This window comes from Stegostoma tigrinum, chromosome 22 (genome assembly GCF_030684315.1).
Source record: "Stegostoma tigrinum isolate sSteTig4 chromosome 22, sSteTig4.hap1, whole genome shotgun sequence".
Taxonomy (NCBI): Eukaryota; Metazoa; Chordata; class Chondrichthyes; order Orectolobiformes; family Stegostomatidae; genus Stegostoma; species Stegostoma tigrinum.
Window position 1 is genome coordinate 5,522,318 of NC_081375.1, and position 27,813 is coordinate 5,550,130.

Genomic DNA, 27,813 nt, shown 5'->3' on the forward strand with positions numbered 1-27,813 from the left:
ACATCTGTAATGAAAATAGATGACAGGAGTTCTGTGCGGATGAAAGATTTCTGTAACTTATCAGTGCATATCTGTGCATATCTAAAATAAACTCAAAGCAAGTAGGAAGACTGCCATGCTGTTTTGCAGGATTTCCAGTCTGTTTGACATTGAATTGCCTCAGCGAATGGCAGCACCCATTGATATTTTCATTTTCAAGGTTGGGGGAGAAGAAAGAATGAAGCTGCCTAAAAATAGATTTTTAAAATAGTTTTCACCATGCTAAATATAGAGTGTATGCTGGGAACCACTGATGAAGGTGTTCTTGGATCTTTGTAATTGTTTCATGTACACACTGTAAACCAGATTTGCTAAATACCCAAGACATTTGAAACAATTGAACCAGTGACAGAGCAGAATCAAGCTCAAACGCATTGGAACAGCTTGTCCTCATTTCTCATGTACCTATGCTACAAACTGTTCATTTGTCTTCTTTAGAAAAGATCTTTGAGGTAAAATTGAAGGATCGACCTGTCAACAAACATCTTCATTCAGGATCCGTACTGGAGCCCAGAACATTGCAAAAAAACCCTTTAGATGTAATTAGTCCTTTGGTTTCGGGGGGAATGATAAGAACTTTGCACATTATTTGGTTGATAATAACGTATTACTTTCTCTTCACAGAAGATTTACTGGAACGATATGTTCACAGGACGACTACGCTGTGAAATTCCACCAGGATTGCTAAGTAGGTCATCATTGAAATTTTGAAGCGAAAGGTAGGTGATTTAGAGGGGATTTAAGGAAAAGATTTTTCACCCAGAGGGTAGTGGTAATCTGAAATGCCGTGCCTGGGAGGGTGGTTGAGGGAGGGAAAACATATACATTTAAGAAGTACTTGGTTGAAAACTTGGAGTGACAGTATGTCCAAGGTCATGGGCCTAATAGGGGAAAGTACTGATGTAGGTGTAAGTTTATTTTTGGCAGTGCAGAACAGGTGGGCCAAATGGCCTTTTCTGTACTGTAAGGTTCTATCATCACCTCCTCTTCCTCATTCATCAGTATTTTTTTTGTCGAGAGAAATGAGGGCAGTGGGAAAGAATCTTCTTTCACAAAGACCAATCACAGAGAGTGAAGGAAAAGGAAACCAGAGAAGCCCATCTGTCCATGGTATTGTGCCTGTCATGTCTCTGGACATGCCTTGAGAATGGCCTTTTGCTGTATCTGTTCATGGTGGTGACTGGCTTTAATCATTTTTAAATGGTACAGTGCAAGATAAATGAATCACAGATTCAAATAATAGGAATATAGGAACGTAGCAATAAGAAAAGGTCATTCAAGTCTCCAGGGCTCCATCTGACTAATTCTCATTCATGGAGAAGGTATTCTTTATATTAAGCATATAAATTAACTTGTTCCTGTTAACTTGTGTATAAGTTTACTCCATCTCTAACATTCCATTTCTTTTATGAAATGGACAAATCCAATCATGTCCTTCTTCCCATTACTGCGTCTTCCAATAAAATGAGATTAAGATGCTTCAGTCCCTTCCTATTTCAAACCTATAAGGGATCGAATCTGTCTTTTCCCTTTCTCTGTGTTCTTCGGTTTTTGATGTGGATATGGTGATCACAAATGAGATAGTGTTGTGCATGTATAGTGTCATTAGCATTCATGATCATGGACTTTTACTTGTATGCAGCCCAAAATGGTATTTGTCTTTCTGACACTGTTAGCATTTGATTATATGATGACAGGTAATTCCTTCTGCGTTGATTACTGAATAAAAATATAATTTATTGTTTAATTATATTTGCTGTTTTTATTACACCGGTCAAATAATCTTCATTTGCAAGGTGCTCAGTCACTTTGGATTACTTTGCATTTTACATAGAAATTGGCAACTTCTACAAAGTTAGACAATCGAATTTAAATGTGTTCATCAAGATCTTCCTTTCAGTGTTATAAGTAGCAGATGCTTCATACCTTTCAAATTCCACTAGCCATTACTGTTGTTTAGAACTTCACCACAAATCTTTTGTTTCCTAGTTTTCAGTTTCCTTATTTCTCTGATACCACAAAGGTTATTATTTACCTCACAAGTGCCTGAGCTGTAACTTGATAAGAAATGTGAGGCTGGAAGAACACAGCAGGCCCAGCAGCATCTCAGGAGCACAAAAGCTGACGTTTCGGGCCTAGACCCTTCATCAGAGAGGGGGATGTGGTGAGGGTTCTGGAATAAATAGGGAGAGAGGGGGAGGCGGACCGAAGATGGAGAGAAAAGAAGATAGGTGGAGAGGAGAGTATAGGTTATCACTGTAACTTGATAAGTGCCTTTTGAAAGTCAAGGTGAAAAACAGCCAGCAATTCTGTTGTTTCTTAAAAAGGAAGTTGAGTTTGTTCGGTATCTTCACACATACTTTATTTTCACTTTGGGGCATAGTAGGGAAATGTTGGAAATGGTGCAGGCTGGTTATTAACCTCTTGAACTGTGGTGTGAACACTCTTGGTTGTTGGAAAGAGCTGGACTAAGACTTGACCCCAGAGCTTCTCGCTCAGAGGTAAATATTGATTGTTAAGTGTAAATGCCTTAACCTTTTGACTGTCCACATTACAACACACCCAATTGTACCCTGACAAACTGTACAGTTGGATACATTACAACTTTATTGGTTTTGGTGACTGAGGCAGACTAACGCTCCTCTGTCATCTAGTTAAATAATCTTTCGTCTAATGAGAATAAATCAGTGGTCAGGAGAATAAAGTTGTGGTTTTCATTTTAAATAATTGACTATTTTATACAATAAAGTAGCTCTGAAGCAGCAAGATCAGAGATAATACAGATCTACTTCAATTACTATGCCTTGATGGATAATGGTGTATAGAGACTTCATTAAACTTGTCACAGATGATTACACAAAAGATTTATCCAGCATTGCTCTATATGTATTAGGCACAGGTCACTATTGTTCCTTGATTGATCTCTAAGCTGCATGTCAGATCGGTGAAGGAAGAAAATCATTCTGCAGGGTAATGTTCTAGGACATGGATCGGTCAAAGCTAGGTCTTAAAGCCAGGTCTCTGGCAAGCAGTCCCAGTATTTAAAATTAGAGCTAATTTTGCATTAAACAGAGATATTTACAGTATAAGGACATAACCATTGCAGGTAAGCTCTTTGTCGTGGATTTTGGTTCATGGTGTCAACTGGCGTGTGAACCCCCTTTATTCTTTCACATCGCAATTGACCTGCTATGTGTGTCTATTATCCCATCGCTCAAATTTATTGCTCTATGTTATTTACGCCTTAAATGTACTCCCCCATGTCACCATCTTCCTAAAACCAGAACATGCATGAAGTAGATGATGAAACTCTCAGTTGGAGCTTTCGTTAGACATGGTCTTTCAGTCCTGCACAGTTCCGGTTCAGGCAGAAAAAACATTGACTAAAGCAACACTGACATTCAAAGTTCATTGGGATAAAGGGACCATTTGATTCTTGAATTATTCTGTAAATGAAATAATCTCAAATCCTCCCACACAAGAAGAGGACATTTCGCTCATCTTACCCTGCTCAATCTCTTTAGTCCCATTAATAGTTATTAAAACGTCCCATTCCCCACAGCGCTGCAGTTCTTTCCCTTTGCAAAGTTGTGTCTCCTGACTTTGAAAGTTGCAGTACTCCATGTGATGATTTCAACATGGAATAATTGTTGTAAGGTGAATCTGAGTTTATTTTCTATCATTACAAGGAACTGATGCATCAGCTAAACCTGATGATTCCTATCTAAATGGTAATCTTCAGTTGTCTTTTAATTTAGGTTATAACTCATTTGCCGATCAAAAACAATCCTCAGATTAAATATTGTAAGAGAGCATAACAAATGTATTTAATAATAGAAAGAAAGGTGTTAATATATAAAGAAACAAGACAGTTGCTTGACAAGATGTCTTAAATGTGAATGAATGCTGCGAGCATTTAGTAAAAGCATGCACTGAGAGATTGTTTGATTTGATTCTCATTAATGAAACATGCAGTAAGTTAGACTGACTACATCACAATTATACCATACAACAATTTAAACCGAGAGAGGATAGAAATCTGTTGTTGGATGCACTAATTTAAAAGGATAATGATAGTCAGAGAGGCTGAGTTCCTGGAATGGGAACCTCATTAACTGCAGGGGTAATTTTCTGTCCTATTGGCAATGATTCGCCATCTCTGATTTCTCTGATCCAACTTGGTTCCCAGTGTTGGTTCTGGGTCTGGCAAAAGCTCATTTTAAAAATGATTACCTTTCTTTTCAAATACCTTATGGCCACCTCTCACTATTGCTGAAACCTCTTCCAGCCTTTGACATGGTTTGGGGAAATCGGAGATGAATTACTTACCACCAAATTCCCAGTTCCTGACTTGCTCTTGTTGCCACATGGTTTATGTGGCTGGTCTCATTCAATTTTAGGCCAATGATAAGCATCATCATATTAAAAATGGGGCATTCAGTTATGCTAATACCATTGAACCTCAAGGTTAGAGGGTTAGATTCTGTCTTGTTGGAGATGGCCGCTATCTGGCACTTGTATGGTGCAAATGTTAGTTGCTGCTTATGAGCTCAGACATAAATTTGGTGCAGCTCTTGCTGTATTTAGGCATAGATTGCTTCAGTGTCATGACTGGTGCTGGATGTTGTGCAATCGTCAGCAAACAACACCTCCCCCCGCCCCGCCCCCACTTCTGACCTTATAGTGGAGGGAAGGTCATTGATGAAGCAGCTGAAGTTGGTTGGCCCTAGGACACTACCCTGAGGAACTCCTGCAGAGATGCCCTCGAGCCGAGATGACTGACCTCCAACTACCACATCACCTTCCTGTGTGCCAGAAGGTGTGAGCCAATGGGATCCAAGGCAAGTCAGCAAACCAGATCCAAAATTGAGCTTACAAACAGGAAGCAAAGATTGAGGGTGGAGGGTTTTTTGTAATTGGAAGCCTGACCAGCAGTGTACCACTGGGTTCGGCACTGTGACCTTTACTGTTTGTAATTTACATTAACGACTCAAATGTGAATATAGAAGATATTAAAAGTAAGTTTGCAGATGACATGAAAATTTGTGATGTTGTTGATAGTGAGGAGGATGATCTCAGGCTACAGTCTAATATTGGTCATTTGGTAAATTGAGCAGAGCGATGGTAGATAGAATTTAACCACAATGAGTGTGGGGCGATACATTGTGGGAGGTCAACTAAGGGAAGGGTATACACAAAGAATGGTAGGTCCCTCGGGAGTACCTAGGCGTACAAGGTCCTGGAAGGTATCAGCACAGGTGGATAAGATCTGAGAAAGAATTTTCTCACCAAGGGGGGTAGTAAATAAATGGAACATGTTGCCTGATAGAGTGCTGGAGCTGTGTACTCTCACAACATTTAAGAAGCATCTGGATAAGCACTTAAAATGCCAGGCATGGTAGGCTGTAGACCATGTGTATGTAAGTGGGATTAGTGTCATTTGGTGTTTGCTGGTCATAATCTCCAACCAATTTAAATTTCACCATATGACCTTGATGCCACTCTCAGTCTAATGTAATGACTGTAATGAGGTCAAGAGCTGTATGACCCTGGCAGAACCCAGAGTTTCAGAGAGCAGGTTATCGCTGTTCTAATAAGGCATATAATTTACTCTGGTTTAGTCACTTCTTCCAGGCATTTACAGAATCACCTAAAAGCTAATTAAATGGCTGCACAAACTTTTCAAATTGAAACAAATTCCCCTGTTTTCAGCATTTGAATTTTAGGTGGTGAATCAATCTAAGTCTAAAATCCCTTTCTTTTGCATTTGTTGTACTAATTTCATGTTCTGATATAAATCTGATACGTAATGAATACTGAAAACCAAAATGCTGGGTTGCTGTAAATTTGAATCAGAAACTGGAGGTGGTTTGATACCAATCTAGATTTAGATGAAGAGTTTACAATAGAAATGCAACTTGACTGCCTTGGATTGAATAATGAGGTGCTCATTACAGTGAATCACGTCAGAAAGCAATAGTCATTCTAGCCTCTTATGTGCATCACACACAGGTATAAACACAGAGGCACAGTTTGTTAAGTGAACCTCCAAACACGTTCTCTCTAACTGTCTCTGACTTCAAATAATGTTGGTGTTGTTAATGTTCTTGCCTCGCGCACTTCCGATGCAATGTAACGTTTCTGCCTCACTCTATCAAATCTGTTTTTCACCCTATAGTCTTTATGTCCTTGCTTGCATTGATCTGCCTGTACTGCTCGTAAAAAAGCTTTTCACTGTACTTAAGTACACATGATAATAAATCAAATCAAATCTCTCTTTCTTCCCATAACCAGCTGCCTTTCCCTCTCTCACAGCACCCCCTGTACTTATCACTTCCTTATTACCTGCTGTTGGATTTTGTTCACTAACTTGGACAGTAGGATGCCTTACTGCCAAACAGGGAGTCGAACAGGTAAACCCCAGAATTCAGTGTAGAGCTGGAGGAGCACAGCAGGTCAGGCAGCATCGGAGAAGCAGGAGAATTGACGTTTCGGGTCAGGACCCTTTATCGGGACCTGACTCCAACACCTGCGGATCTTGTTATCTCTGAAACCCCAGAACTCTCTCAGGGAGTTTCAGGGAGGGACCCTTTTTCACTTTTGAACCCTTAACCAAATCTCACGTCTGCGTTTGCCCAATAGCTTGTCAGTATGTGGTAAGACTAGAAGATGTTGGAGCATAAGTAGGCCTTTCAACCCATTAAGTGTGCTCCTCTATTCAATGAGGTCTTGGTTGATCTGATCGTTTTCAACTCCATTTTCTTGCCCTTCTCCCATAAGTGTTGATTTCTTTACTGATTAAAAATCTATCCATCTCAGCCTTGAAAATATTCAATATCCTTTAGAGCCCTCTGTGGTAAAGAATTCCACAGGCTCACTGTCATCTGAGAGAACATATTCCCCCTTATCTCTTTGCTTTCACTTTTACTTGTGAGTGTACAGCTCTCCAATGCTTTGTCCTTCACCAGACTGAAACTAAGACTGTTATTATGTTGCTTTAATCAAGGTACAGTATAAATAAGGTCACATTTAATAATTAAAAATCAGTGAACCAGGCACATGTGCTATTGAGGTATGTTACTGTTTTTGTATCTGCTATTTAATCTTCTTGTTCTTCTTTCTTATGTATTGTTTACAAATGAACAATTCCATTTGCCCTAATAACTGCGATACTAATCTGCAAATTAGACACAAGCTATACTTCAAACATAGGATTTGGAGAAATCATTTTCAACCTGTATTAACTCAACCCACATAACATGACCTTTAATACAACACTAAATTTTCAGGCACCTCCTTAGTATTTGCTCTGAGGGGTTTTTGGTGACATGTTGAATTTAACTTTTCCATTACAAATGCTATCCAATGTTATTCTCAAAGTTCTCAAGAAGTTGTGCTTTAAGTGCCACAACTTTAGAATAATTGTAAAGTTGGAATGGCTCAAAAACTATTCATGTAGGATCAAAAGGGTCAAAATAAATATACAGTAGAGGGCGGTCAGTGCAGAGCATGTCCAATGTCGGTTGGAACACAGTGGACTAACACAAAGGGTGTTTGAATATTGAAGATATAATGCAGGTCTGAGCAACACAAATAAAATTTCATACTGAAATGTAGATCAGACTGGTTCTTCAGCAGGCAGTTATCTCCGTTACTCAATTACTTACCAGAATATAAAGAAGCAGAAGTAGGCCGTTTGACCTGCCACGTCTACTCTGCCAATCGCTGATTTACAGACCAGTCAGTCTTACGTCTGTGGTCAGCAAGGTTTTGGAAAGAATTCTGAGGGATAGGATTTATGACTATTTGGGAAAGCATAGTGTGATTAAAGGGAGTCAGCATGGCTTTGTGAGGGGCAGGTCATGCCTCACAAATCTTATTGAGTTCTTTGAGGAGGTCATGAGACAGGTTGACGAGGGTCGAGCAGTGGATGTGGTGTACATGGACTTCAGCAAGGCATTTGATAAGGTTCCCCACGGCAGGCTCATTCATAAAGTCAGGAGGTCTGGGATACAGGGTGATTTGGCTGTCTGGATTCAGAATTGGTTGGCTGACAGGAGGCAGAGAGTGGTTGTAGATGGTAAGTATTCTGCCTGGAGGTCAGTGCTGAGTGGTGTCCCGCAGGGCTCTGTTCTTGGGCCTCTGCTCTTTGTAGTTTTTATAAATGACTTGGATGAGGAGGTTGAGGGGTGGGTTGGTATGTTTGCTGATGACACAAAGGTTGGAGGTGCCGTTGATAGTATCGAGGGCTATTGCAGGCTTCAGCAAGACATTGGCAGAATGCAGAGTTGGACTGAGAAATGGCAGATGGAGTTCAACCTGGATAAATGCGAAGTGATGCATTTTGGAAGGTCGAACTTAAATGCTGAATGTAGGATTAAAGGCAGGATTCTCGGCAGTGTGGAGGAACAGCGGGATCTTGGTGTTCAAGTGCATAGCTCCCTCAAAGTTGCCACCCAGTGGATAAGGTTGTTAAGAAAGCATATGGTGTTTTGGCTTTCATTAACAGGGGGATTGAGTTTAAGAGCCACGAGGTTATGCTGCAGCTCTACAAAACCCTGGTGAGACCACACTTGGAATATTGTGTCCAGTTCTGGTCGCCCTATTATAGGAAAGATGTGGAGGCTTTGGAGAGGGTGCAAAGGAGGTTTACCAGGATGCTGCCTGGACTGGAGGGCTTGTCCTACGAGGAGAGGTTGACTGAGCTCGGACTTTTCTCTCTGGAGAGAAGGAGGGAGAGAGGTGACCTGATCGAGGTGTACGAGTGATGAGAGGCATGGATAGAGTCGATAGCCAGAGACTTTTCCCCAGGGCAGGATTGACTGCCACGAGTAGTCATAGTTTTAAGGTGTTAGGAGGAAGGTATAGAGGAGACGTCAGAGGGAGGTTCTTCACCCAGAGAGTTGTGAGCGCATGGAATAGTTTACCAGTGGTGGTCGTGGAAGCAGAGTCATTAGTGACATTTAAGCGACTGCTGGACATGCACATGGACAGCAGTGAATTGAGGGGAATGTAGGTTAGGTTATTTTATTTTTGGATTAGGATTATTCCACGGCACAACATCGTGGGCCGAAGGGCCTGTACTGTGCTGTACTTTTCTATGTTCTATGCTCTATCACGGCCGGTCTGATAACCCTCGACTCCACTTGTCTGCCCTTTCCCCTAACCTTCAAATTCCTCACTGATTAACAAGCCCCTAACTTGTAAATGCATTTCATCCCGTAGGGCGGTGCCTAGTCCTCCATTTGTAACAGGTGCCACTGAAATCAGCAGTGGTGGAAACAAGCCCTGTCCCAAAAAATAATTTTGCATGTTCGGTAAGAAAGTGAGATGTGTAGAGGATATGGGAGCCTAGAAGGGGATAGAGATATGTTAAGTAAATGTACAAAGATCTGATAAATGCAGTAACATGTGAAAATATGTGAAATTGTCCATTATACAGAAAAAATTTAAAAAGTCATATTATCTAAGTGGTGAGAGGTTTCAGAACTCTGAGATGCAAAGCGATCTGGTCCCTCCAGTGTGTGAATTACAGAAGTTAGTCTGCACATTCAGCAAGTAATCAAGAAAGCTAACATAATGTTGTGGTTTATCGGGCGCGGGGGAGAATTGAATGCAAGAGTTTATGTCTCAGTTATATAGGGCACTTGCGAAACTGCATCTGGAGTGCTGAGTACAGTACTGTTAACTAATTACAGAAGGCTGTAATTCAGAGAAGGTTTACTAATCTGATATCTGGAATGAGTGGATTTCCTTGTGAGAAAAGGCTGCACTTTATCCTATGGAGTTTAAAAGACTGAGAGGTGACAACTGAAATATACAAGGCCCTGAAAGGATTTAAACAGGTGGATGTTGAAAGAATGTTTCTTCTTGTGGGAGAATCGAGAATGAGGGGTCATAATTCAAAAATAATGGGGCCCCCTTCTAAGACAGAGATGAGTTTTCTTTCTCTCTGTGGGTTGTAGGTCTTTGGAATACCCTACCTCAAAATGCAGCGGATATTTTGAAGGCAGAGATAGAGAGATTCTTGAATCAAGGGGTTGAGTGGTTATCAGGGATATGCAGGAACGTAGAGTTGAGGTTAAAACTAGATCATGATGGATCAAACGGCTGAGTGACCAGATCCTGTTCCTTTGTTGTATGTTTCAGCTTCACAAAAAGCAGTCATCATGCAACACTGTAAGCCCTTGTTTCTCACAATTACCCACTGCCCTCTTTTCTTTAAAATTAATTTCAAGCTTTTGTTCTCACCGTTTGATTATCTCCATCCTTGGATTTCCATCCATTTTTTATGACACATCTACAAAGAACATTAATGGATCTATATTAACATTAAAGATGCTGTGCAAATGCCTAAAGCTATTTTGAACTACGTCTTTTCACTGTAGATGTGATGGAATCTTCACCCAATTAAATACCTCTGATAAAAAACATGAATACTTCTCTATCCCAATACATTGTCAGTGCCATGAGTTAATGAAAGCAGTATATGTGACTTAACAGACTGTTTATACATAGTAGTTAAGAATGGAAACTTGGAAACTTGACAAGTCTTTGCTTTTTCATTTAAGCCCTTCAAATAAATTAAAGCTGCTCTGTTCATTTTCGATTATCAATAGCTTCTAAAACATGTTTCATTGGACGCTGTTGAAAGCCACCATTTACCAAATTGAATAATACTTGTCAAACCCCTGCTCCCCCTCCCAGTCCCATTTTATATATTTATTTCCCTATTCCTTTCACGCTTGTGATTGCTCTTCCTATTGTGTCGTGGAAGTGAACTCTCAAATCTTCCCTGAATCACTGAATTATATTTAGGGTGATGGGTTTTTTGGGGGGAGTAGTGTCTTGAAAAAATCTTATGTAATAACTTATTCTTGTTGTCTTGTGCCAGTCTAAATGCTGTAGTGATGAGAAAATGAATGTTTTATTTGTGCCATTGTGGCTTTAGGATTAATGAAAAGTTAATTATTGAGGATATTAAAGAATTTTTCTAATTCTGTTTCTCTGTGAGTCAAAGTACCCCGTATGTCAAATCAACGATAGAAAGTTTTGTTAGTGGGTGACTGAATCATCTAATAAATGAGTTAGTCCCCACATATTTTCCAGGAACCCTCAAAAATGTGAAGAAGGGCCCTTGAAAATATTATTTTGACAAGGGGCGGGGTTGAAAGAAGAGTGGTTGGTGTAATAATATAACAGCCATGTTGTGTGCAATTGTCTAACAAAGCCATGTTTGTACAGTGTGTAGACAGAACTTTGAATAGGTTTTATAGACAGTGGGGTACAGTACAGTAGCCAAAAGGCTTTGCTAAATACGTACAAAACAGGTTGACCCTACTGTGAATATACTTTCTAATCCTGGGCACTGAAAGATGTGAAGTCTTTGGGGACAGTTGAGAAGAGATTTTACTAACTTGGCTTCTGGGATGGGGGGTTACAGAGAAACTCGGAACCCTGACGGATTTGATTGAGATCTATTAAATTATGAGAGGTTTTGATCGAATAAATAAAAACTCTTACTTACACTTGATAAACAGATGGCCCTAAATTTAAATTAATTTAACTTGATTGTCATAAATACCAGAGATGACATGAGGAGAAAGTGTTTAGGATTTGAAATGCCCTCGTACTCTAATATCGAGATAGATACGAATTCAAATCAGCACGTAAAAGGAAATTAAACAAATACTTAAGGAAAAGGAAAATGAACAGTGGTGTGGGACACATACAGGGTTAGGATTGCCGGTATCCCCTTTGAAAGAAATGCTGCAGACTGGATGGCTTGAATAGCCATCATCTATGCTGCATGAGTCTATTAGAATTGATCCAAAACACAGAAAAGATTATGAGGGGTCATGGCGGGGAAGGGTGAGCTAGGATCCGAGAAACGGGAGAAGCTGCTGAAACCATGATTACTGTCTATGGCCCTACCAAGCTAATGTGGGTTGGCCAACACACGGGAATGATAGGGGAATGGGACTTTCTGCATTAAGTCGGGGCAGCAGACTCTTCTAGATGACCTCAAGTTTACAGGAGGTAGAATGTGAAGACCTCCCCGGAGTGGGTTGGAACGGTCAAGTCTAGAGATAGCAAAAACACAGAAACAGTCGGGGGAGAGAGCTGAGCCAAAGAGTGTGGAGGTAACAGCAATCGAAGGAGTTCTGTAGTGAAATTGTTGCTAAATATTTGATGATTCGATCCTCACCATGTGCATGGTGCAGACCAGAAGAATGTGAAATCGCTGTACAAGAATGTCTCTGCTCCCTCTGAGGCCAATGAGAAACAGGTTGTCACTGCCCTAATAAATTCCTCTTATTGCAAGCTGCTGTGCATTTCACCCTGGGCCCTTCCAATCCTGGCTTTCACAGAAATGCACAAGCAGTATCCCTTTGGGAACTTTGTCAGAGTAGAGTAGAGTCAGGAGAAGACTTAACATGCCCCCTTTTTCCTGCCCCAGGATTTATACAGGAAGTTTATAGGTCTAGACCTTGAATGGGAAGGTAGGTGAGATGAGTAAGTCAATAAGAGTAAAGTTACCATCATCCCACTGGACCATAGGCCTGCTCTCTCCTTACAGAGAGATCAATGGTGATAATTTACCCTGACAGTCACCAAACCTCAGGTAAGGGGAGTAATTGAGAAGGAGGGTCCTTCATGGCCAATTCAGTTAGTGTAGGAATTGATCCTGCGCTGTTGGCATCATTCTGCATTGCAAAGCAGTCATCTGGCCAACTGAGCTAACTGACCTGGGCAGCTAGTTTGTGTTGCAGAGTGATGTCAGCAGCACCGGATCAGCTCCCACACTGGCTGAGCTGAGCAAGAAGGACTATCTTTCTCAACCACTGTCCTCGCCTGAGGTGGGTGACCCTCATGTGAAACCTCCACCAGACTTGCCTCTGTCTCTACCTCGCCGAGCTGGTTTGTTGTTCCGCAGATGTTTCGCTATCGTGCTGGGTAACATCCTCTGATAAAGCGTCGGTGTGTTTTCCCGCCTGGTTTTTAAATTCTGGGGTCCGTTGCGATGGATTGCCTCAATTCTGGGCTTCCTCTGTAGTGGAATGTATATGGGGTCGAGTTCAATGTGTTTATTAATAGCCTGCTTCGTGGAGTGCCAGGCTTCTAGGAATTCTCGTGCTTGTCTCTACAAAAGTTTGGCTCGAGGGATGACTTTCAGTAGATCACAGCGAGGTAGTTGCTCTGCTACTTACGAAACCCTGAGCCAGAATCAGGTCGTCTACGAATGATTTAGCACCAGGATCCCCATGAGCATGCTGTGTGTTTAAAGGAGAGAGGTGGCGCCCATATGGCTGCGTCACCAGGCGCGGTAACGAAATGTCTGCTTGGTGAGCCAACCAACCTCAACACCCACAACCCGAGCTACACATCTACTCCAAAACCTTAGTTACCTCTGCCTAATGGGGGAACAGCCCCCATGTCTCCTCTTAGAGAGGATGGGAAGTGTGGTTGGGACTGGAAGGGTGTGGGATCAAGTTAGAGGTGCTTAGAGGAGTAGGCAGGCAGCGTCAGAAGAGCAATTGAATAGACTCAAGTGCAGTTAATGGAGGGGCGTTGGGTGCAGGGGTGTTAAGTCATGTTGGGGAAATGTCAGCTGGTTGAAACTGATGAGAAGGTGGGTTGACAGGAGGGTAAGTCAACTTATCAGTGGTGGTTTGTGTTCAGGGTTACAGAGCCCAGGTGACAAGCTCAGTTTTGCTGTGTCTAACTTTATCTGTGTAACTCCCTGGCTGAGTACATCAAAATTATCCAAATGGTTCATTTTCAAAGTTGGAGACATCTGTGCAGGGTCCCAGGGAACAGGAGGATTGCCTGTAAAATTTTAAATATTGTTTCAGGCAATGATTTGGAGGTCAGAAGATTTGGTCCCACCTGTTAATAATTAAAACGTGGCTTAGATGAGTGGAAAAACTTGGGTGTTTTATACATTTTTTAAAAAAGCCAAAATATTTGTGCTTATAGTAATTACAAAGATCAGTGATTGTAAAGTTGTGTTTGCGTCCCTGTTTCAATGCCTGATTGCATCTTTGGAACTCAAGATCATATGAAATAGAGGTGGCAGTCAATTAAACAGCCCTTTGAACCAGCTCCATCAGTCAATAAACTCAGTGAATCTTTTTCAATTCAAGACCACCATCCCCCACTATACCCCATAACCTGTAATTTCCTTATTACCTAAAGGAAAAGTGTAGCGAGTAATTCATCTCCTGACTCCCCAAATCCTGCCCACCATCTACAAGGCATAAGTCAGGAGTGTGATGGAATACTCCCCACTTGCCTGGATGGGGACAGCCCCAACAACACTTAAAAAGCTCAACACCATCCAGGACAAAGCAGCCCATTTGATTGGCATCACATCCACAAGCATCCACTCCCTCCACGACCAACGCTCAGTAGCAGCAGTGTGTACTATCTACAAGATGCACTGCAGAAATTCACCAAAGATCCTCAGATTGCACCTTCTAAACCCATGACCGACTTCCATCTAGAAGGACGAGGGTAACAGATGTCAGGACGCCACAATCTGGAATCAAAATCCTGGGTCAAAATCCTGGAATTCCCTCCCTAAAGGCATTGTGGGTCAACCCACAGCACATGGACTGCAGTGGTTCAAGAAAGCAGCTCACCAACCCTTCGAAAGGGCAACTGGAGGTTAGCAATAAATGCCGGCCCACATCTGCAAGTGAATTTAAAAAACTCTCAGGATATATTCAATAACTGAGAACCCACACCCTTCTAGAATGGAGAAGCCCAAGGGTTCACAACACTTTTGAACAAAACATTTGTTTAAAAAGTTTTGAAGAATCCTGTCAACTAGACTTCATTTAGTTCTCTGTAGTGGTCTTGATGTTTTTGGATTTACAATTTTTTTTTGAATCCTTCTCCTCTGATGCTAATTGGCAATAACTACAACCGTGTCAGTAACTAGCAGCATACTGTGGCGTTTTTTTATGAAAACCATTACTCTTGGTCCGTATAGATGCAAAGTTAAACTAAATGACATCATTTTTATTTGTAATCAGTTCAGTTTCAATGTGAACCTGCTGTCGAGTTACCATTCTTCCTTCATTTTTGTATTAATGACTACACCCACGGAAGACACAGCGTGTGTCATTGGGTGTACATGGTCTCTGTGCTGGCATCAACAGGCAGGAGCAGGGCAGTATATGAATAGTAGCTGGGTAGACCTGGAACTATTCTTGTGTTAGATAATAAAATGTGAGGCTGGATGAACACAGCAGGCCAAGCAGCATCTCAGGAGCACAAAAGCTGACGTTTCGGGCCTGGACCCTTCATCAGAGGATGAAGGGTCCAGGCCCGAAACGTCAGCTTTTGTGCTCCTGAGATGCTGCTTGGCCTGCTGTGTTCATCCAGCCTCACATTTTATTCTCTTGGAATTCTCCAGCATCTGCAGTTCCTATTATCTCTGATACTATTCTTGTGTTATCCAGGTGCAGAGATTAGGTTAGATTCCCTACAGTGTGGAAATGGGCCCTTCAGCCCAACAAGTCCACACTGCCCCTTGAAGCATCCCACCCAGACCCATCCCGCTATAACCCACACACGCCTGAACACTACGGGTAATTTAGCATGGCCGATCCACCTAGCCTGCACATCTTTGGACTGTGGGAGGAAACCGGAGCACCTGGAGGAAACCCACGCAGACACGCGGAGAATGTGTAAACTCCACACAGACAGTTGCCCGAGGCTGGAATTGAACCTGGGCCCCTGGTGCTGTGAGGCTGCAGTGCTAACCCCTGAGCCACCGTGCCACCCTAAGCCGCCCAGAGGCTGCCTGTAGAACTCCCAAGACAACATTAAGCTTTATATCAATAAAGATATCTTCTATTTTGGAATAGAGATGCTAACCAATCTTTATAGGCCTTTCCTTTCTCCTGAAAGAAGACCCAAGTGCCCTTTAATCATCATTTCATGGACAGTAATAATTAGTGACATTTCTACAGCCTTGTATTATATGGAATCTGAATAGAGAAGACTTGCAGTGCCAGAGGGAAAAGACAGAGAAATGGGACAAAGAATTATCCTTGTAGACAGTGAGCACAAATAGCTTGGACTGAATAGCTTGCTTCTGTGCTGTGACTATCCTATGATTCTATAAATGATTGAGCACTGTTATCATAGAATCATTGATCCGACAGCATGGAAGCAGGCTGTTCAGCCATCAAGTCCACACTGGCCCTCCGAAAAGCATCCCACCCAGATCCACCTCTCCATCCTTGTTTTATAAACTGTCCCCTGCCTTGTGGATATCTTTCTCCCAGAACAAATAGTTGTTTTCCCAGGAGCCAATTCAACCGGACAAAAGTGAAAATGTATAGGGTTAATGCTAAGGGTCAGTAACAAAGCATACAGAGTGGAACATTAATAACTGAGGATTTGATTTCATGTTTCTTGGTTTTGCAGGCTAGTTGAACTCCATTTTTTCCTGCTTATTGGGCCCTGACACTCAGTGTGAGAGATACCTGAACAGGTAACACTAGGGTGACTTGTGAGTGGTTCTTCATTTCTGCCCTTCATAGCACACTAATACTTGAGCCCTGGCTAATAAACAAAATGCCACGGCAATTGATAAACAAAGGTACCTCCGTTTACAAGCACACCTTCTCCCAAAAGTGCATTGAGACTGAGATTGAAATGGTTTCTAATCCCTGATCTTGTATATTCTTAAGGAAGATGACACAAAACATGTTTCTTCCTCAGAATGCTGTCCTTTCTCTCGTATTCGGTCTGGGACGATTCCCAAGGGATTACAGTTCAATTTGTATAGCAGTTCTTCCCTTTCAATTAATCCTTTTGAAGCTTCCTTGATACCTCATCATGAATGACATTCCAGCTCTCTCTCTCTCTCTCTCTCTCTCATTCAGACCTCCACTGAATTTACTTCCACAGTCATATTTTGGCCAAGTGTATTTTTTTTAAAAAAGCTCATATTGTAATTTAAAAAGTCAATATGTTTATTATTGATCCAGGATTGTTACCCATGGTCATGATAATATGAGAGAAAACCTTTTACAGAAAACATAGAACAGTACAGCACAGTACTGGCCCACAATGTTGAGCCGACCTATTATCCTACTCTCAGACCTACCTACCCTGAGTACAGGATTAAGGATAGGATTCTTGGCAGTGTGGAGAAACAGAGGGATCTTGGTGTGCAGATACATAGATCCCTTAAAATGGCCACCCAAGTGGACAGGGTTGTTAAGAAAGCATATGGTGTTTTGGCTTTCATTAGCAGGGGAATTGAGTTTAAGAGTCGTGAGATCTTGTTGCAGTTCTATAAAACTTTGGTTAGACCACACTTGCAATACTGCGTCCAGTTCTGGTCGCCCTATTATAGGAAAGATGTGGATGCTTTGGACAGGGTTCAGAGGAGGTTTACCAGGATGCTGCCTGGACTGGAGGGCTTATCTTATGAAGAGAGGTTGACTGAGCTCGGACTCTTTTCATTGGAGAAAAGGAGGAGGCGAGGGGACCTAATTGAGGTATACAAGATAGTGAGAGGCATGGATAGAGTTGATAGCCAGGGACTATTTCCCAGGGCAGAAAAGGCTAACACGAGGGGTCATAGTTTTAAGCTGGTTGGAGGAAAGTATAGAGGGGATGTCAGAGGTGGGTTCATTACACATAGAGTTGTGAGAGCATGGAATGCATTGCCAGCAGCAGTTGTGGAAGCAAGGTCATTGGGGACATTTAAGAGACTGCTGGACATGCATATGGTCACAGAAATTTGAGGGTGCATACATGAGGATCAATGGTCGGCACAACATTGTGGGCTGAAGGGCCTGTTCTGTGCTGTACTGTTCTATGTTCTATGTACCCTGCATACACTACATTTTACTATCCCCCATGTGCCTATCCAAGAGTCACTTAAAAGTCTCTAAATGTGAGGCGATGCATTTTGGAAGATCAAATTCAAGGGCGAACTACACAGTAAGTGGAAAAGTCCTAGGGAAAATTGATGAACAGAGAGATCTGGGTGTTCAGGTCCATTGTTCCCTGAAGGTGACAACACAGGTCAGTAGGGTGGTCAAGAAGGCATATGGCATGCTTTCCTTCATTGGACGGGGTATTGAGTACAAGAGTTGGCAGGTCATGTTGCAGTTGTATAGGACTTTAGTTCGGCCACATTTTGAGTACTGTGTACAGTTCTGGTCGCCACATTACCAAAAGGATGTGGATGCTTTGGAGAAGGTGCAGAGGAGGTTCACCAGGATGTTGCCTGGTATGGAGGGTGCTAGCTATGAAGAGAGGTTGAATAGATTAGGATTATTTTCATTAGAAAGACAGAGATTGAGTGGGGACCTGATTGAGGTCTACAAAATCATGAGGGGTATAGACAGGGTGGATAGCAGGAAGCTTTTTCCCAGAGTGGGGGACTCAATTACTAGGGGTCATGAGTTCAAAGTGAGAGGAGGAAAGTTTAAGGGAGATATGCGTGGAAAGTTCTTTACGCAGAGAGTGGTGCGTGCCTGGAACGTGTTGCCAGCGGAGGTGGTAGACGCAGACATGTTAGCGTCTTTTAAGATATATTTGGACAGGTACATGGTTGGGCAGGGAGCAAATGGACGCAGACTGTTAGAAAATAGATGACAGGTTAGACAGAGGATCTTGATCGGCGCAGGCTTGGAGGGCCGAAGGGCCTGTTCCTGTGCTGTAGGTTTCTTTGTTTCTTTGTAAAGTATCTGACTCCAGTACCACTGCCGGCAGCACATTCCATGCACCATCACTCTCTGTGTGAAAAGCCTACCCCTGACATCTCCCCTATACCTTCCTCCAGTCACCTTAAAATTATGCCCCCTTGTAATAGTCATTCCCGTCCTGGGGAAAAATTCTCTGGCTATCCACTCTATCTGTGCCTGTCATCATTTTGTACACCTCTATTAAGTCACCTCTCATCTTTCTTTGCTCCAGTGAGAAAAGCCCGAGCTCCCTCAATCTTTCCTCACAAGACCTGCCCTCCAGCCCAGGCAGCATCCTGGTAAATCTCTCCAGCCTCTCTAAAGCTTCCATATCCTTCCTGTAATGAGGCGACCAGGACTGAACACAATATTCCAAGATAGTAGGAACTGCAGATGCTGGAGAATCTGAGATAACAAGGTATAGAGCTGGATGAACACAGCAGGCCAAGCAGCATCAGAGAAGCAGGAAAGCTTCTTCAGGAGGGTCAAGACCTGAAATGTTAGCTTTTCTGCTCCTCTGATGCTGCTTGGCCTGCTGTGTTCATCCAGCTCGACACAATATTCCAAGTGCTGTCTAACCAGGGTTTTATAGAGCTGCAGCATAACCTCACGGCTCTAACACTCAATTCCCCTGCCAGTGAAAGCCAACACATCATACAGCTTCTTCGAAACCCTGTCAACTTGAGAGCAACTTTGAGGGATCTGTGGATGTAGACCCCAGGATCCTTCTGTTCCTTCACACTGCCAAGAATCCTGCTAGTAACCCCGTATTCAAATTCGACCTTCCAAAATGAATCACTTCATTCTTTTTCAGGTCGAATTCCATCTGCCACTTCTTTGCCCAGCTCTGCATCCTGTCAATATCCTATTGTAACCTACAACCGCCCTCCACACTGTCCAAAACTCCACCAACATTCGTGTCATCGGCAAACTTACTAACCCATCCTTCCGCTTCCTCATCCAAGCCATTTATAAAGGTCACAAAGAGCAGAGGTCCCCGAACAGATCCCTGCGGAACACCACTGGTCACCGAGCTCCAGGCTGAATTCTTTCTATCTACTACCATCCTCTGTCTTCCACTGGACAGCCAGTTCTGTATCCTGACAGCCAAGTTTCCCTGAATCCCATGCCTCCTTACTTTCTGAATGAGTCTGCCGTGGGGAACCTGATCAAATGCCTTGCTAAAATCCATAAACACCATATCCACTGCTCTACCATCATCAATGTGTTTTGTCACATCCTCAAATAATTCAGTAAGATGTATGAGGCATGCTCGTCACAAAGCCAGGCTGACTATTTCTCATCAAACTGTGCTTTTCCAAATAATCACAAATATTATCTCTCAGAATCCTCTCCAATAATTTTCCCACCACAGAAATAGGACTGACTGCTCTGTAATTTCCAGGATTATCCCTATTCCCTTTCTTGAACATGGGAATGGCATTTTCCACCCTCCAATCATCTGGTACTACTCCAGTGGACAGTGAGGGTGCAAAGATCATTGCCAAAGGTGCAGCAATCTCTTCCCTTGATTCCTGTAAAAAAACATTGGGTATATCCCGTCTGGCCCAGGGGACTTATCTATCCTCATATTTTTCAATATTTTTAACACATCCTCCTTCCTAACATTGACTTGTTCAAGCATATCTGCCTGTTTTTTCAGTCCTCACAAACGTCAAGGTTCCTCTCGCTGGTGAATACTGAAGCAAAGTATTCAGTAAGGACCTCCCGTACCTCCTCTGACTCCAAGCGCAATCTCCCTCCACTATCCCTCATCGGCCCTACCCTCACCCTGGCCATCCTCTTGTTCCTCACTTAAACATATAATGCCTTGGGGTTTTCCTTGATCCTACCCGCCAAGTTTTCTCATTTCCCTTCAACTCTCCTAAGTCTATTCTTCAGTTCCTGCCTGGCTACCTTGTAGTCCTCTCGAGCCCTGTCTGATTCTTGTTTCCTCAACCTTAAGTAAGCTTCCTTCTTCCTCTTGACTAGGTGTTCCACATGTCCTGTCTTCCAAGGTACCTTCTCCTTACCGTCCATTCCTTGCTTCAGGGGGTAAACCTATCCAGTACTCCTAGCAATTGCTCCCTAAACAACCTCCACATTTCTATCGTGCATTTCCCTGAGAACATCTGAACCCAATTTATACTCCACAGTTCCTGCCTGGTAACATTGTAAATCTCCCACCACCAATTAAATATTTTCCCATACGGTGTGCTCCTATCCGTCGACATGACTATCATAAAGGTCAGCGAGTTGTGATCTCCATCACCAAGATGCTGTCCCACCGAGAGCTCTGACACCTGGCCTGGTTCATTCTCAAGTGCCAAATCCAATATGGCCACCCTCCAGTTGGCCTGACTACACATTGGATCAGAAATCCATCCAGGACACTCCTGACAAAATCTGCTCCATCCAAACTATTTGCTCTTGGGAGGTTTTACACCAAGAAACAATTGACCGGCCGAGTGTGAAGTGAGTACTCAGCAGTGTGCCGAAAGCTTCCTTTCATTGGCAATTTCACCAGTCTGCTGAGATTTGCTTTAAAAATGTTCGCAATAAATCTCCCAGACTTGCAATTTTTATTTTCTCTCCCTTTTAATAAGTATCTGTAGTGGTACAGTTCCTAACCTATTACACATGCGAGGGAATATACTGATCAGAAACCTCAACTCAGCAGATCAGATCAATTAAAACTTGACTGTGAGCAAAGGGTCTCGCAATAAACCACTGTGCTTTGCAGAAAGGTTTAATAACTCTGTGCCATGTTCCAGTCTGGGGAGCCCATTGCTTAAGCTAAAGATAATTTGTGTGTTATCCTTGTACATTAAGGAATTACAAGCTGCATTACACAGTGAGATTCCAGATTGAGCTGCCCCAGAGAGCACAACCAGTTTCACAGACCTAGAAGAGAATTTGGGCGCGTAGTTCTTATTGTCTTCAATTCATTGTGGGCCATTTTTATTTTGGATGAAGTATATTAAAAATTTAATGTTCACATTTCAATTTATTAGCCGCTTTATAACTCCTCCAATTAAGTTAGACCACATAATTATACACTTATATTCTATTCAGAAATTCTTTTCAACAAAAGTGATCTTTCCACCAAAATAAAAGTGTACTACTTCAGAGGTGAAAAATCTGAAGTAAAGTGCTGGAGAAACTCACCAGATCTGGCAACAAGATAACAAAGTGTGAAGCTGGATGAACACAGCAGGCCCAGCAGCATCTCAGGAGCATAAAAGCTGATGTTATAGGCCCGAAACGTCAGCTTTTGTGCTCCTGAGATGCTGCTTGGCCTGCTGTGTTCATCGACCTCCACACTTTGTTAACTTGGATTCTCTAACATCTGCAGTTCCCATTATCTCAGATCTGGCAACATGTGTGGACAGAGAAGCAAAGTTAGTGTTTGGAGTCCTATGACTCTTCCTTGCAACAGATCTTTTCAGTCAGTTGTTCATCAGTTATTTTCATCAGCAAACACAGTAGTCTAATCCAAAAGTATTATGCACTTTCTGAAGTATAGCGCAGGGAGTTTATTGTGCTTTGTGCAATCTGGCATTTTACAGTCTTCAGCTTGAAGTTGCAGCAGCAATGTATCACAGGAGTGAAGTAAGGAGAGCAGGTTAGGCTGGATGAAATGGGTTTATGGGATCAAATTGCTGGGCAGATATTTAAGGAAGTTAAAAACGATGATAGGAAACTGAACTGTGGTACATTGTGGCAAATTTGAAATTCTGGAAAAAGGTTTTTAATACTTAGCTTTAATTTTACTGCCTTATATCAAAAAGAGTGTTGTTCTAGATGCAGCCCATACACAAAACAGGTACTTATGGCTATAACTTTCCCCTTTGTTTTGTTGTATTTTGGAAACTCAGTTTTGAAGCCGATGGGCAGACTTATTCCTCATTTTGTATCCTGATACAAACTGTGCTGTAGGGACATGCAGTTATTTCAGAAGATTAATGCCTTTTAATGCCTCGAAGCGATGTACATTTCATAAAGCTCCCTGTTAAATCCACCACCGCCCCCCCTCCCACCCTCTGTGAGCCAAAGACAAACCATTCATATGATTCTTAACTTATTCTAAGACTTCCAGTCTCCTCTTCCAAAAGTTCACTCCAAGTGTTGACCACTCCCACTGTAAAGGAGACATTGGTTTTATATTGGCTGTTTTAAAAGATTAATTCATGGAAAGTTGCCATCACTGGCTAAATCAGCATTAATGGCCATCCCTAATTGTCTGGCACAGGATGGTAATGAGCCGCCCTCTTGAACATTTGTAGTCTCTGGGATGTATCAAGACCCACAACACAATTAAAGACCAGTAGCTTCTTTCGTTCCTCTCTTTGCTTTAAATTTGCCTTGTAAAGGTTTGTGTCTCATTCACTCCCTCTCGCAAAGCATTGTATCTTCTACCAGTTCTCTGCACTGTACAGTCTAAAAGTGACTTCTGATCAAAGTTTACAGACCTCAAGATAGTGAGATAATTTTAAACCCCACAAAACAAGACAATTGAGTCTATTATTAATTTACTCGTAGGACATGGGGGTCACAGGCTGGCCAGCATTCATTCCCAGTCTCCATTTTCCCTGTCATGAGGTGGGGGTGGGCTGCCTTCTTGAACCGTTGCAGACCACCTGCTGTGGGTTGACCCACAATGCCGTTAGGGAGGGAATTCCAAGGTTTTGTCCCAGCGACAGTGAAGGAACTGTGATATATTTCCAAGTCTGGATGGTGAGTGGCTCGGAGGAGAGGTTGCAGGTGGTGGCTTTCCCATATATATGCTGTCCTTGCCCCTTTTAGATGGAAGTGGTTGTGTGTTTGGAAGGTGCTGTTTGAGGATCTTTGATGAATTTCTGAAATGCGTCTTGTAAGTGGTCAAAAATCGCATGACAGCAGCTTGTAGTCCAGAAGGTTTATTTGAAAGCACAAGCTGTCAGAGCATCACTCCTCCTCAGGTGTTAGTGAGAGACGTAGCATCAGACACAGAATTTATAAGGAAAACATCAAAGGGTCACACCACTGATGAGGATGTATTAAATAAACCTGAGATGCTGCTAAACCTTTAATCAGCTGGAATTTTTTAATTGATTGATATGTGTATGTAATTCCCTGAATTCCTTTCCAGTCATTGTTCTGAGAGAACTAAAGGCTTTATCAGTGTAAAGAAGAGGTGACAATATATGTTAGGTGTGAGGTCTTGTTTAGAATCTGTTTGTGTTTTGGTCTGGAGTCAGGTTGGTTTTATTTCTAAAGCAGGAATTTACAAAACACCACGTTGCCTGGCTGTCTATAAATTGCCTGCTTTTTGAACAAGATAGAAGGTATCTGCAAGTACGAATTCACCCCATAGATGTACATGTGCGCGTGTGTGCGCGTGTGTGTGCGCGTGTGTGCGCGTGTGTGCGCGTGTGGCAGGGACAGAGAGTGTGTATGTGTGTGTGGGAGAGAAACCACTGTTCGCAGCAAACTCCCTGGCCTTCCACCCCAACCTTAACTTTACCTGGACCATCTCTGACTCCTCGCTCTCTCCATCTCTGGCATCCACCTGGAAGCCGATATCCATTTTAAACCTACCAACTCCCACAACTACCTGTAATATTCCTTCTCTCACCCACCTTCCTGTAAAAATGCCATCCCCTATTCCCAATTCCTTCGCCTCCTCCGCATCTGCTCCCGAGATGAGGCATTCCACTCCCAAACTTCCCAGATGCCCTCTTTTTTCAAAAACCGCAACTTCCCCTCCACAGTGATCGAAAATGTCCTCAACCGCATCTCCTGCATTTCCCGCAACTCATCCCTCACACCCCCTATCTGCAATAATAACCAAAACAGAATCCCCCTTATCCTGAAGTACCACCCCACCAACCTCCAAATCCAACACATCATCCTCCAACATTTCCGCCATCTGGAATCCGACCCCACCACCAAAGACATTTTTCCTCCCCACCCTTACACGCTTTCCAGAGGGACCACTCTCTCCCTGACTCCCTTCTCCACTCCACACTCCCCTCCAGCCCCATCACCCCGGGCACTTTCCCCTGCAACCGCAGGAAGTGCTACACCTGCCCCTATACCTCCCCCCTCACCCCCACCCCAGGCCCTAGGAAGACCTTACACATCAAACAGATGTTCACCTGCACATCTGTTAATGTGATATACTGTATCTGCTGTTCCCGTTGTGGCCTCCCCTACATCGGGAAAACCAAACGGAGGCTTGGGGACCGCTTTGCGGAACACCTATGCTCTGATCGCAACAAACAACTGCATCTCCCAGTCGCAAATCATTTCAATTAACCCTCCCCACCAACTCCTTGGATGGTATGCCCATCCTGGGCCTCCTGCAATGCCACAGTGATGCCACCCGAAAGATGCAGGAACAGCAACTCATATTCCGCTTGGGAACTGTGCAGCCCAAGAGTATCAATATGGACTTCACAAGCTTCAAGATCTCCCCTCCCCCGACCACATCTCAAAACCAGCCCAGCTAATCCCAGCCTCGCCAACCATTCCTCGCACCTCAAGCCCTACCCCCATCCCCTACCCACTAACTTCATCCTGCCCACTTGACCTGTCCATCCTCCCTGGACTGACCTATCTCCTCCCTAACTCCCCACCTACATTCACCTCCACTAGATCTAACCCCATCTCTTTGCCCTATCTTCTCCTTTATCCATCTTCTATCCGCCTCCCCCCTCTCCCTATTTATTTCAGAATCCCCTTCCCCTCCTCCATTTCTGAAGAAGGGTCCTGACCCAAAACGTCCTCTGATGCTGCTTGGCCTGCTGTGTTCATCCAGCTTCACACCGCGTTATCTCAGGCTAACCACAGCATCTAATCTTATTGAGAACCTTCAGTATGTTAAAATTTCCCAAGACATTTTATAGCTGAAGTTCCAGTGAGCAATCATGGAATGATGGAAGAGACAGTAGCAACTGCAGATGCTGGAGAATCTGAGATAACAAGGTGTAGAGCTGGATGAACACAGCAGGCCATGCAGCATCAGAGGAGCAGGAAAGCTGATGTTTCGGGACTAGACCCTTCTTCTGAAAAGGCTTGGCCTGTTGTGTTCATCCAGCTGTACACCTTGTTATCATGAAATGATGGAAACTGGTGATGTGCGAGAAGCGAGAATTGGAGGAGCACTGAGGTCTCAAAGGGTTGGATGATTCCAGCTTAGTCATACTGAAACACTTCACACTCTTCAGTTTTATGGTTATCTTTTTTAACATCGTTGGTGAAGCATATATATATTTCCCATTGATTCTGCCCATGTACTGTCTGTTACACTTGACCAACTGCTTGCTGCCGATCTGACTACCTGGATATTTTCAAAGAACCACAGAAGTGTAACAGTGTAAAAGGAGGCTGTTCAGCGCATCCTGCCTGTACTGGCTTGTCTAACAAGCATCATTAACTCATGCCAATTTTCTGCCCTATGGACATTTTTTTATCCAAATCATCGTTATAGTTAATATTATCAGCATAATTTTGAGAACTGTAACTAACTGAGATTAATGTGACCTCAGTTAGTTATTGGCTGCGCATCGTGTAAGCCTGGTTGAAATCTAATTTGTCAATGCAATTTAGAACAGTAGAGTCACAAGACTGACCTCCCAGTATCCTCAGCACCATTGTCCCAGTGTAACATCATCCATTTACTCAGCACTTCCTGCTGGAATCTTTTTAGCATGTTTTTGAAAGCAGTTTTTGCTTTGAATTTTGTAATCAGAGATAATGGGAACTGCAGATGCTGGAGAATCCAAGATAACAAAGTGTGTCGCTGGATGAATACAGCAGGCCAAGCAGCATCTTAGGAGCTCTGATGAAGGGTCTCGGCCTGAAACATCAGCTTTTGTGCTCCTCTGATGCTGCTTGGCCTGCTGTGTTCATCCAGCTTCACACCTTGTTATCTTTGCTTTGAATTTTCACTGCTTTAAATTTAAGGAGCAGTGATTTGCATTTCATGCATTTGAAGAGAACAGTAACCAGAATAGAGACAACGGGAACTGCAGATGCTGGAGAATCCGAGATAACAAAATGTGAAGCTGGATGAACACAGCAGGCCAAGCAGCATCTCAGGAGAACAAAAGCTGACGTTTCGGGCCTAGACCCTTCATCAGAGAGGGGGATGGGGAGAGGGTTCTCAAATACAAAGGGAGAGAGGGGGAGGCAGACCGAAGATGGTTAGAGGAGAAGATAGGTGGAGAGGAGACTATAGGTGGGGAGGTAGGGAGGGGATAGGTCAGTCTGGGGAGGACAGACAGGTCAAGGAGGCGGGATGAGGTTGGTAGGTGGGAAATGGAGGTGCGCCATGAGGTGGGAGGAAGGGATAGGTGAGAGGAAGAACAGGTTAGGGAGGCGGGGATGAGCTGGGCTGGTTGTGAGATGCAGTGGGGGGAGGGGACGAGCTGGGCTGGTTTTGGGATACAGTGGGAGGAGGGGGCGAACTGGGCTGGTTTTGGGATGCAGTGGGGGGAGGGGAAGAACTGGGCTGGTTTTGGGATGCGGTGGGGGAAGGGGAGATTTTGAAGCTTGTGAAGTCCACATTGATACCATTGGGCTGCACGGTTCCCAAGCGGAATATGAGTTGCTGTTCCTGCAATCTTTGGGTGGCATCATTGTGGCACTGCAGGAGGCCCATGATGGACATGTCATCTAAAGAATGGGAGGGGGAGTGGAAATGGTTTGCGACTGGGAGGTGCAGTTGTTTATTGTGAACTGAGCGGAGGTGTTCTGCAAAGCGGTCCCCAAGCCTCTGCTTCAACCAGAATAGTGCTGAATTATGAGGAAAGTGAAGCCATTTTTGCTGGAGGGGCCATTTAGAACAATGAAGTACAGTTATAAAGTCAGACACCATTCAGGAGTGTTACAAGGATATCTTTTTTCCTACAATAGGATAATGGAAATCAGGAATTTGGTCCTTCAAAGGAATACAGGGCTGCAGTTGAATTTTTCCAGACTGCGATGACAGGTGTTTGCTGGTTAAGGCATTCAAGGGCAAGGATCCAAGGCAGGTTAGATTAGATTAGATGAGATTCCCTACAGT

General features: G+C 43.2%; 1 long non-coding RNA gene across 1 annotated transcript in view; it reads left to right on the plus strand.

The window, feature by feature from the left end:
- Positions 1-391: 391 nt before the first annotated feature.
- The window catches only part of LOC125463495 (uncharacterized), a 69,966-nt gene continuing 42,544 nt past the window's right edge, over positions 392-27,813 (plus strand). The window contains exons 1-2 of the long non-coding RNA XR_007249839.2: positions 392-491; positions 664-758. This is a non-coding gene — a long non-coding RNA (uncharacterized LOC125463495). The remainder of the gene's footprint in view (positions 492-663; positions 759-27,813) is intronic.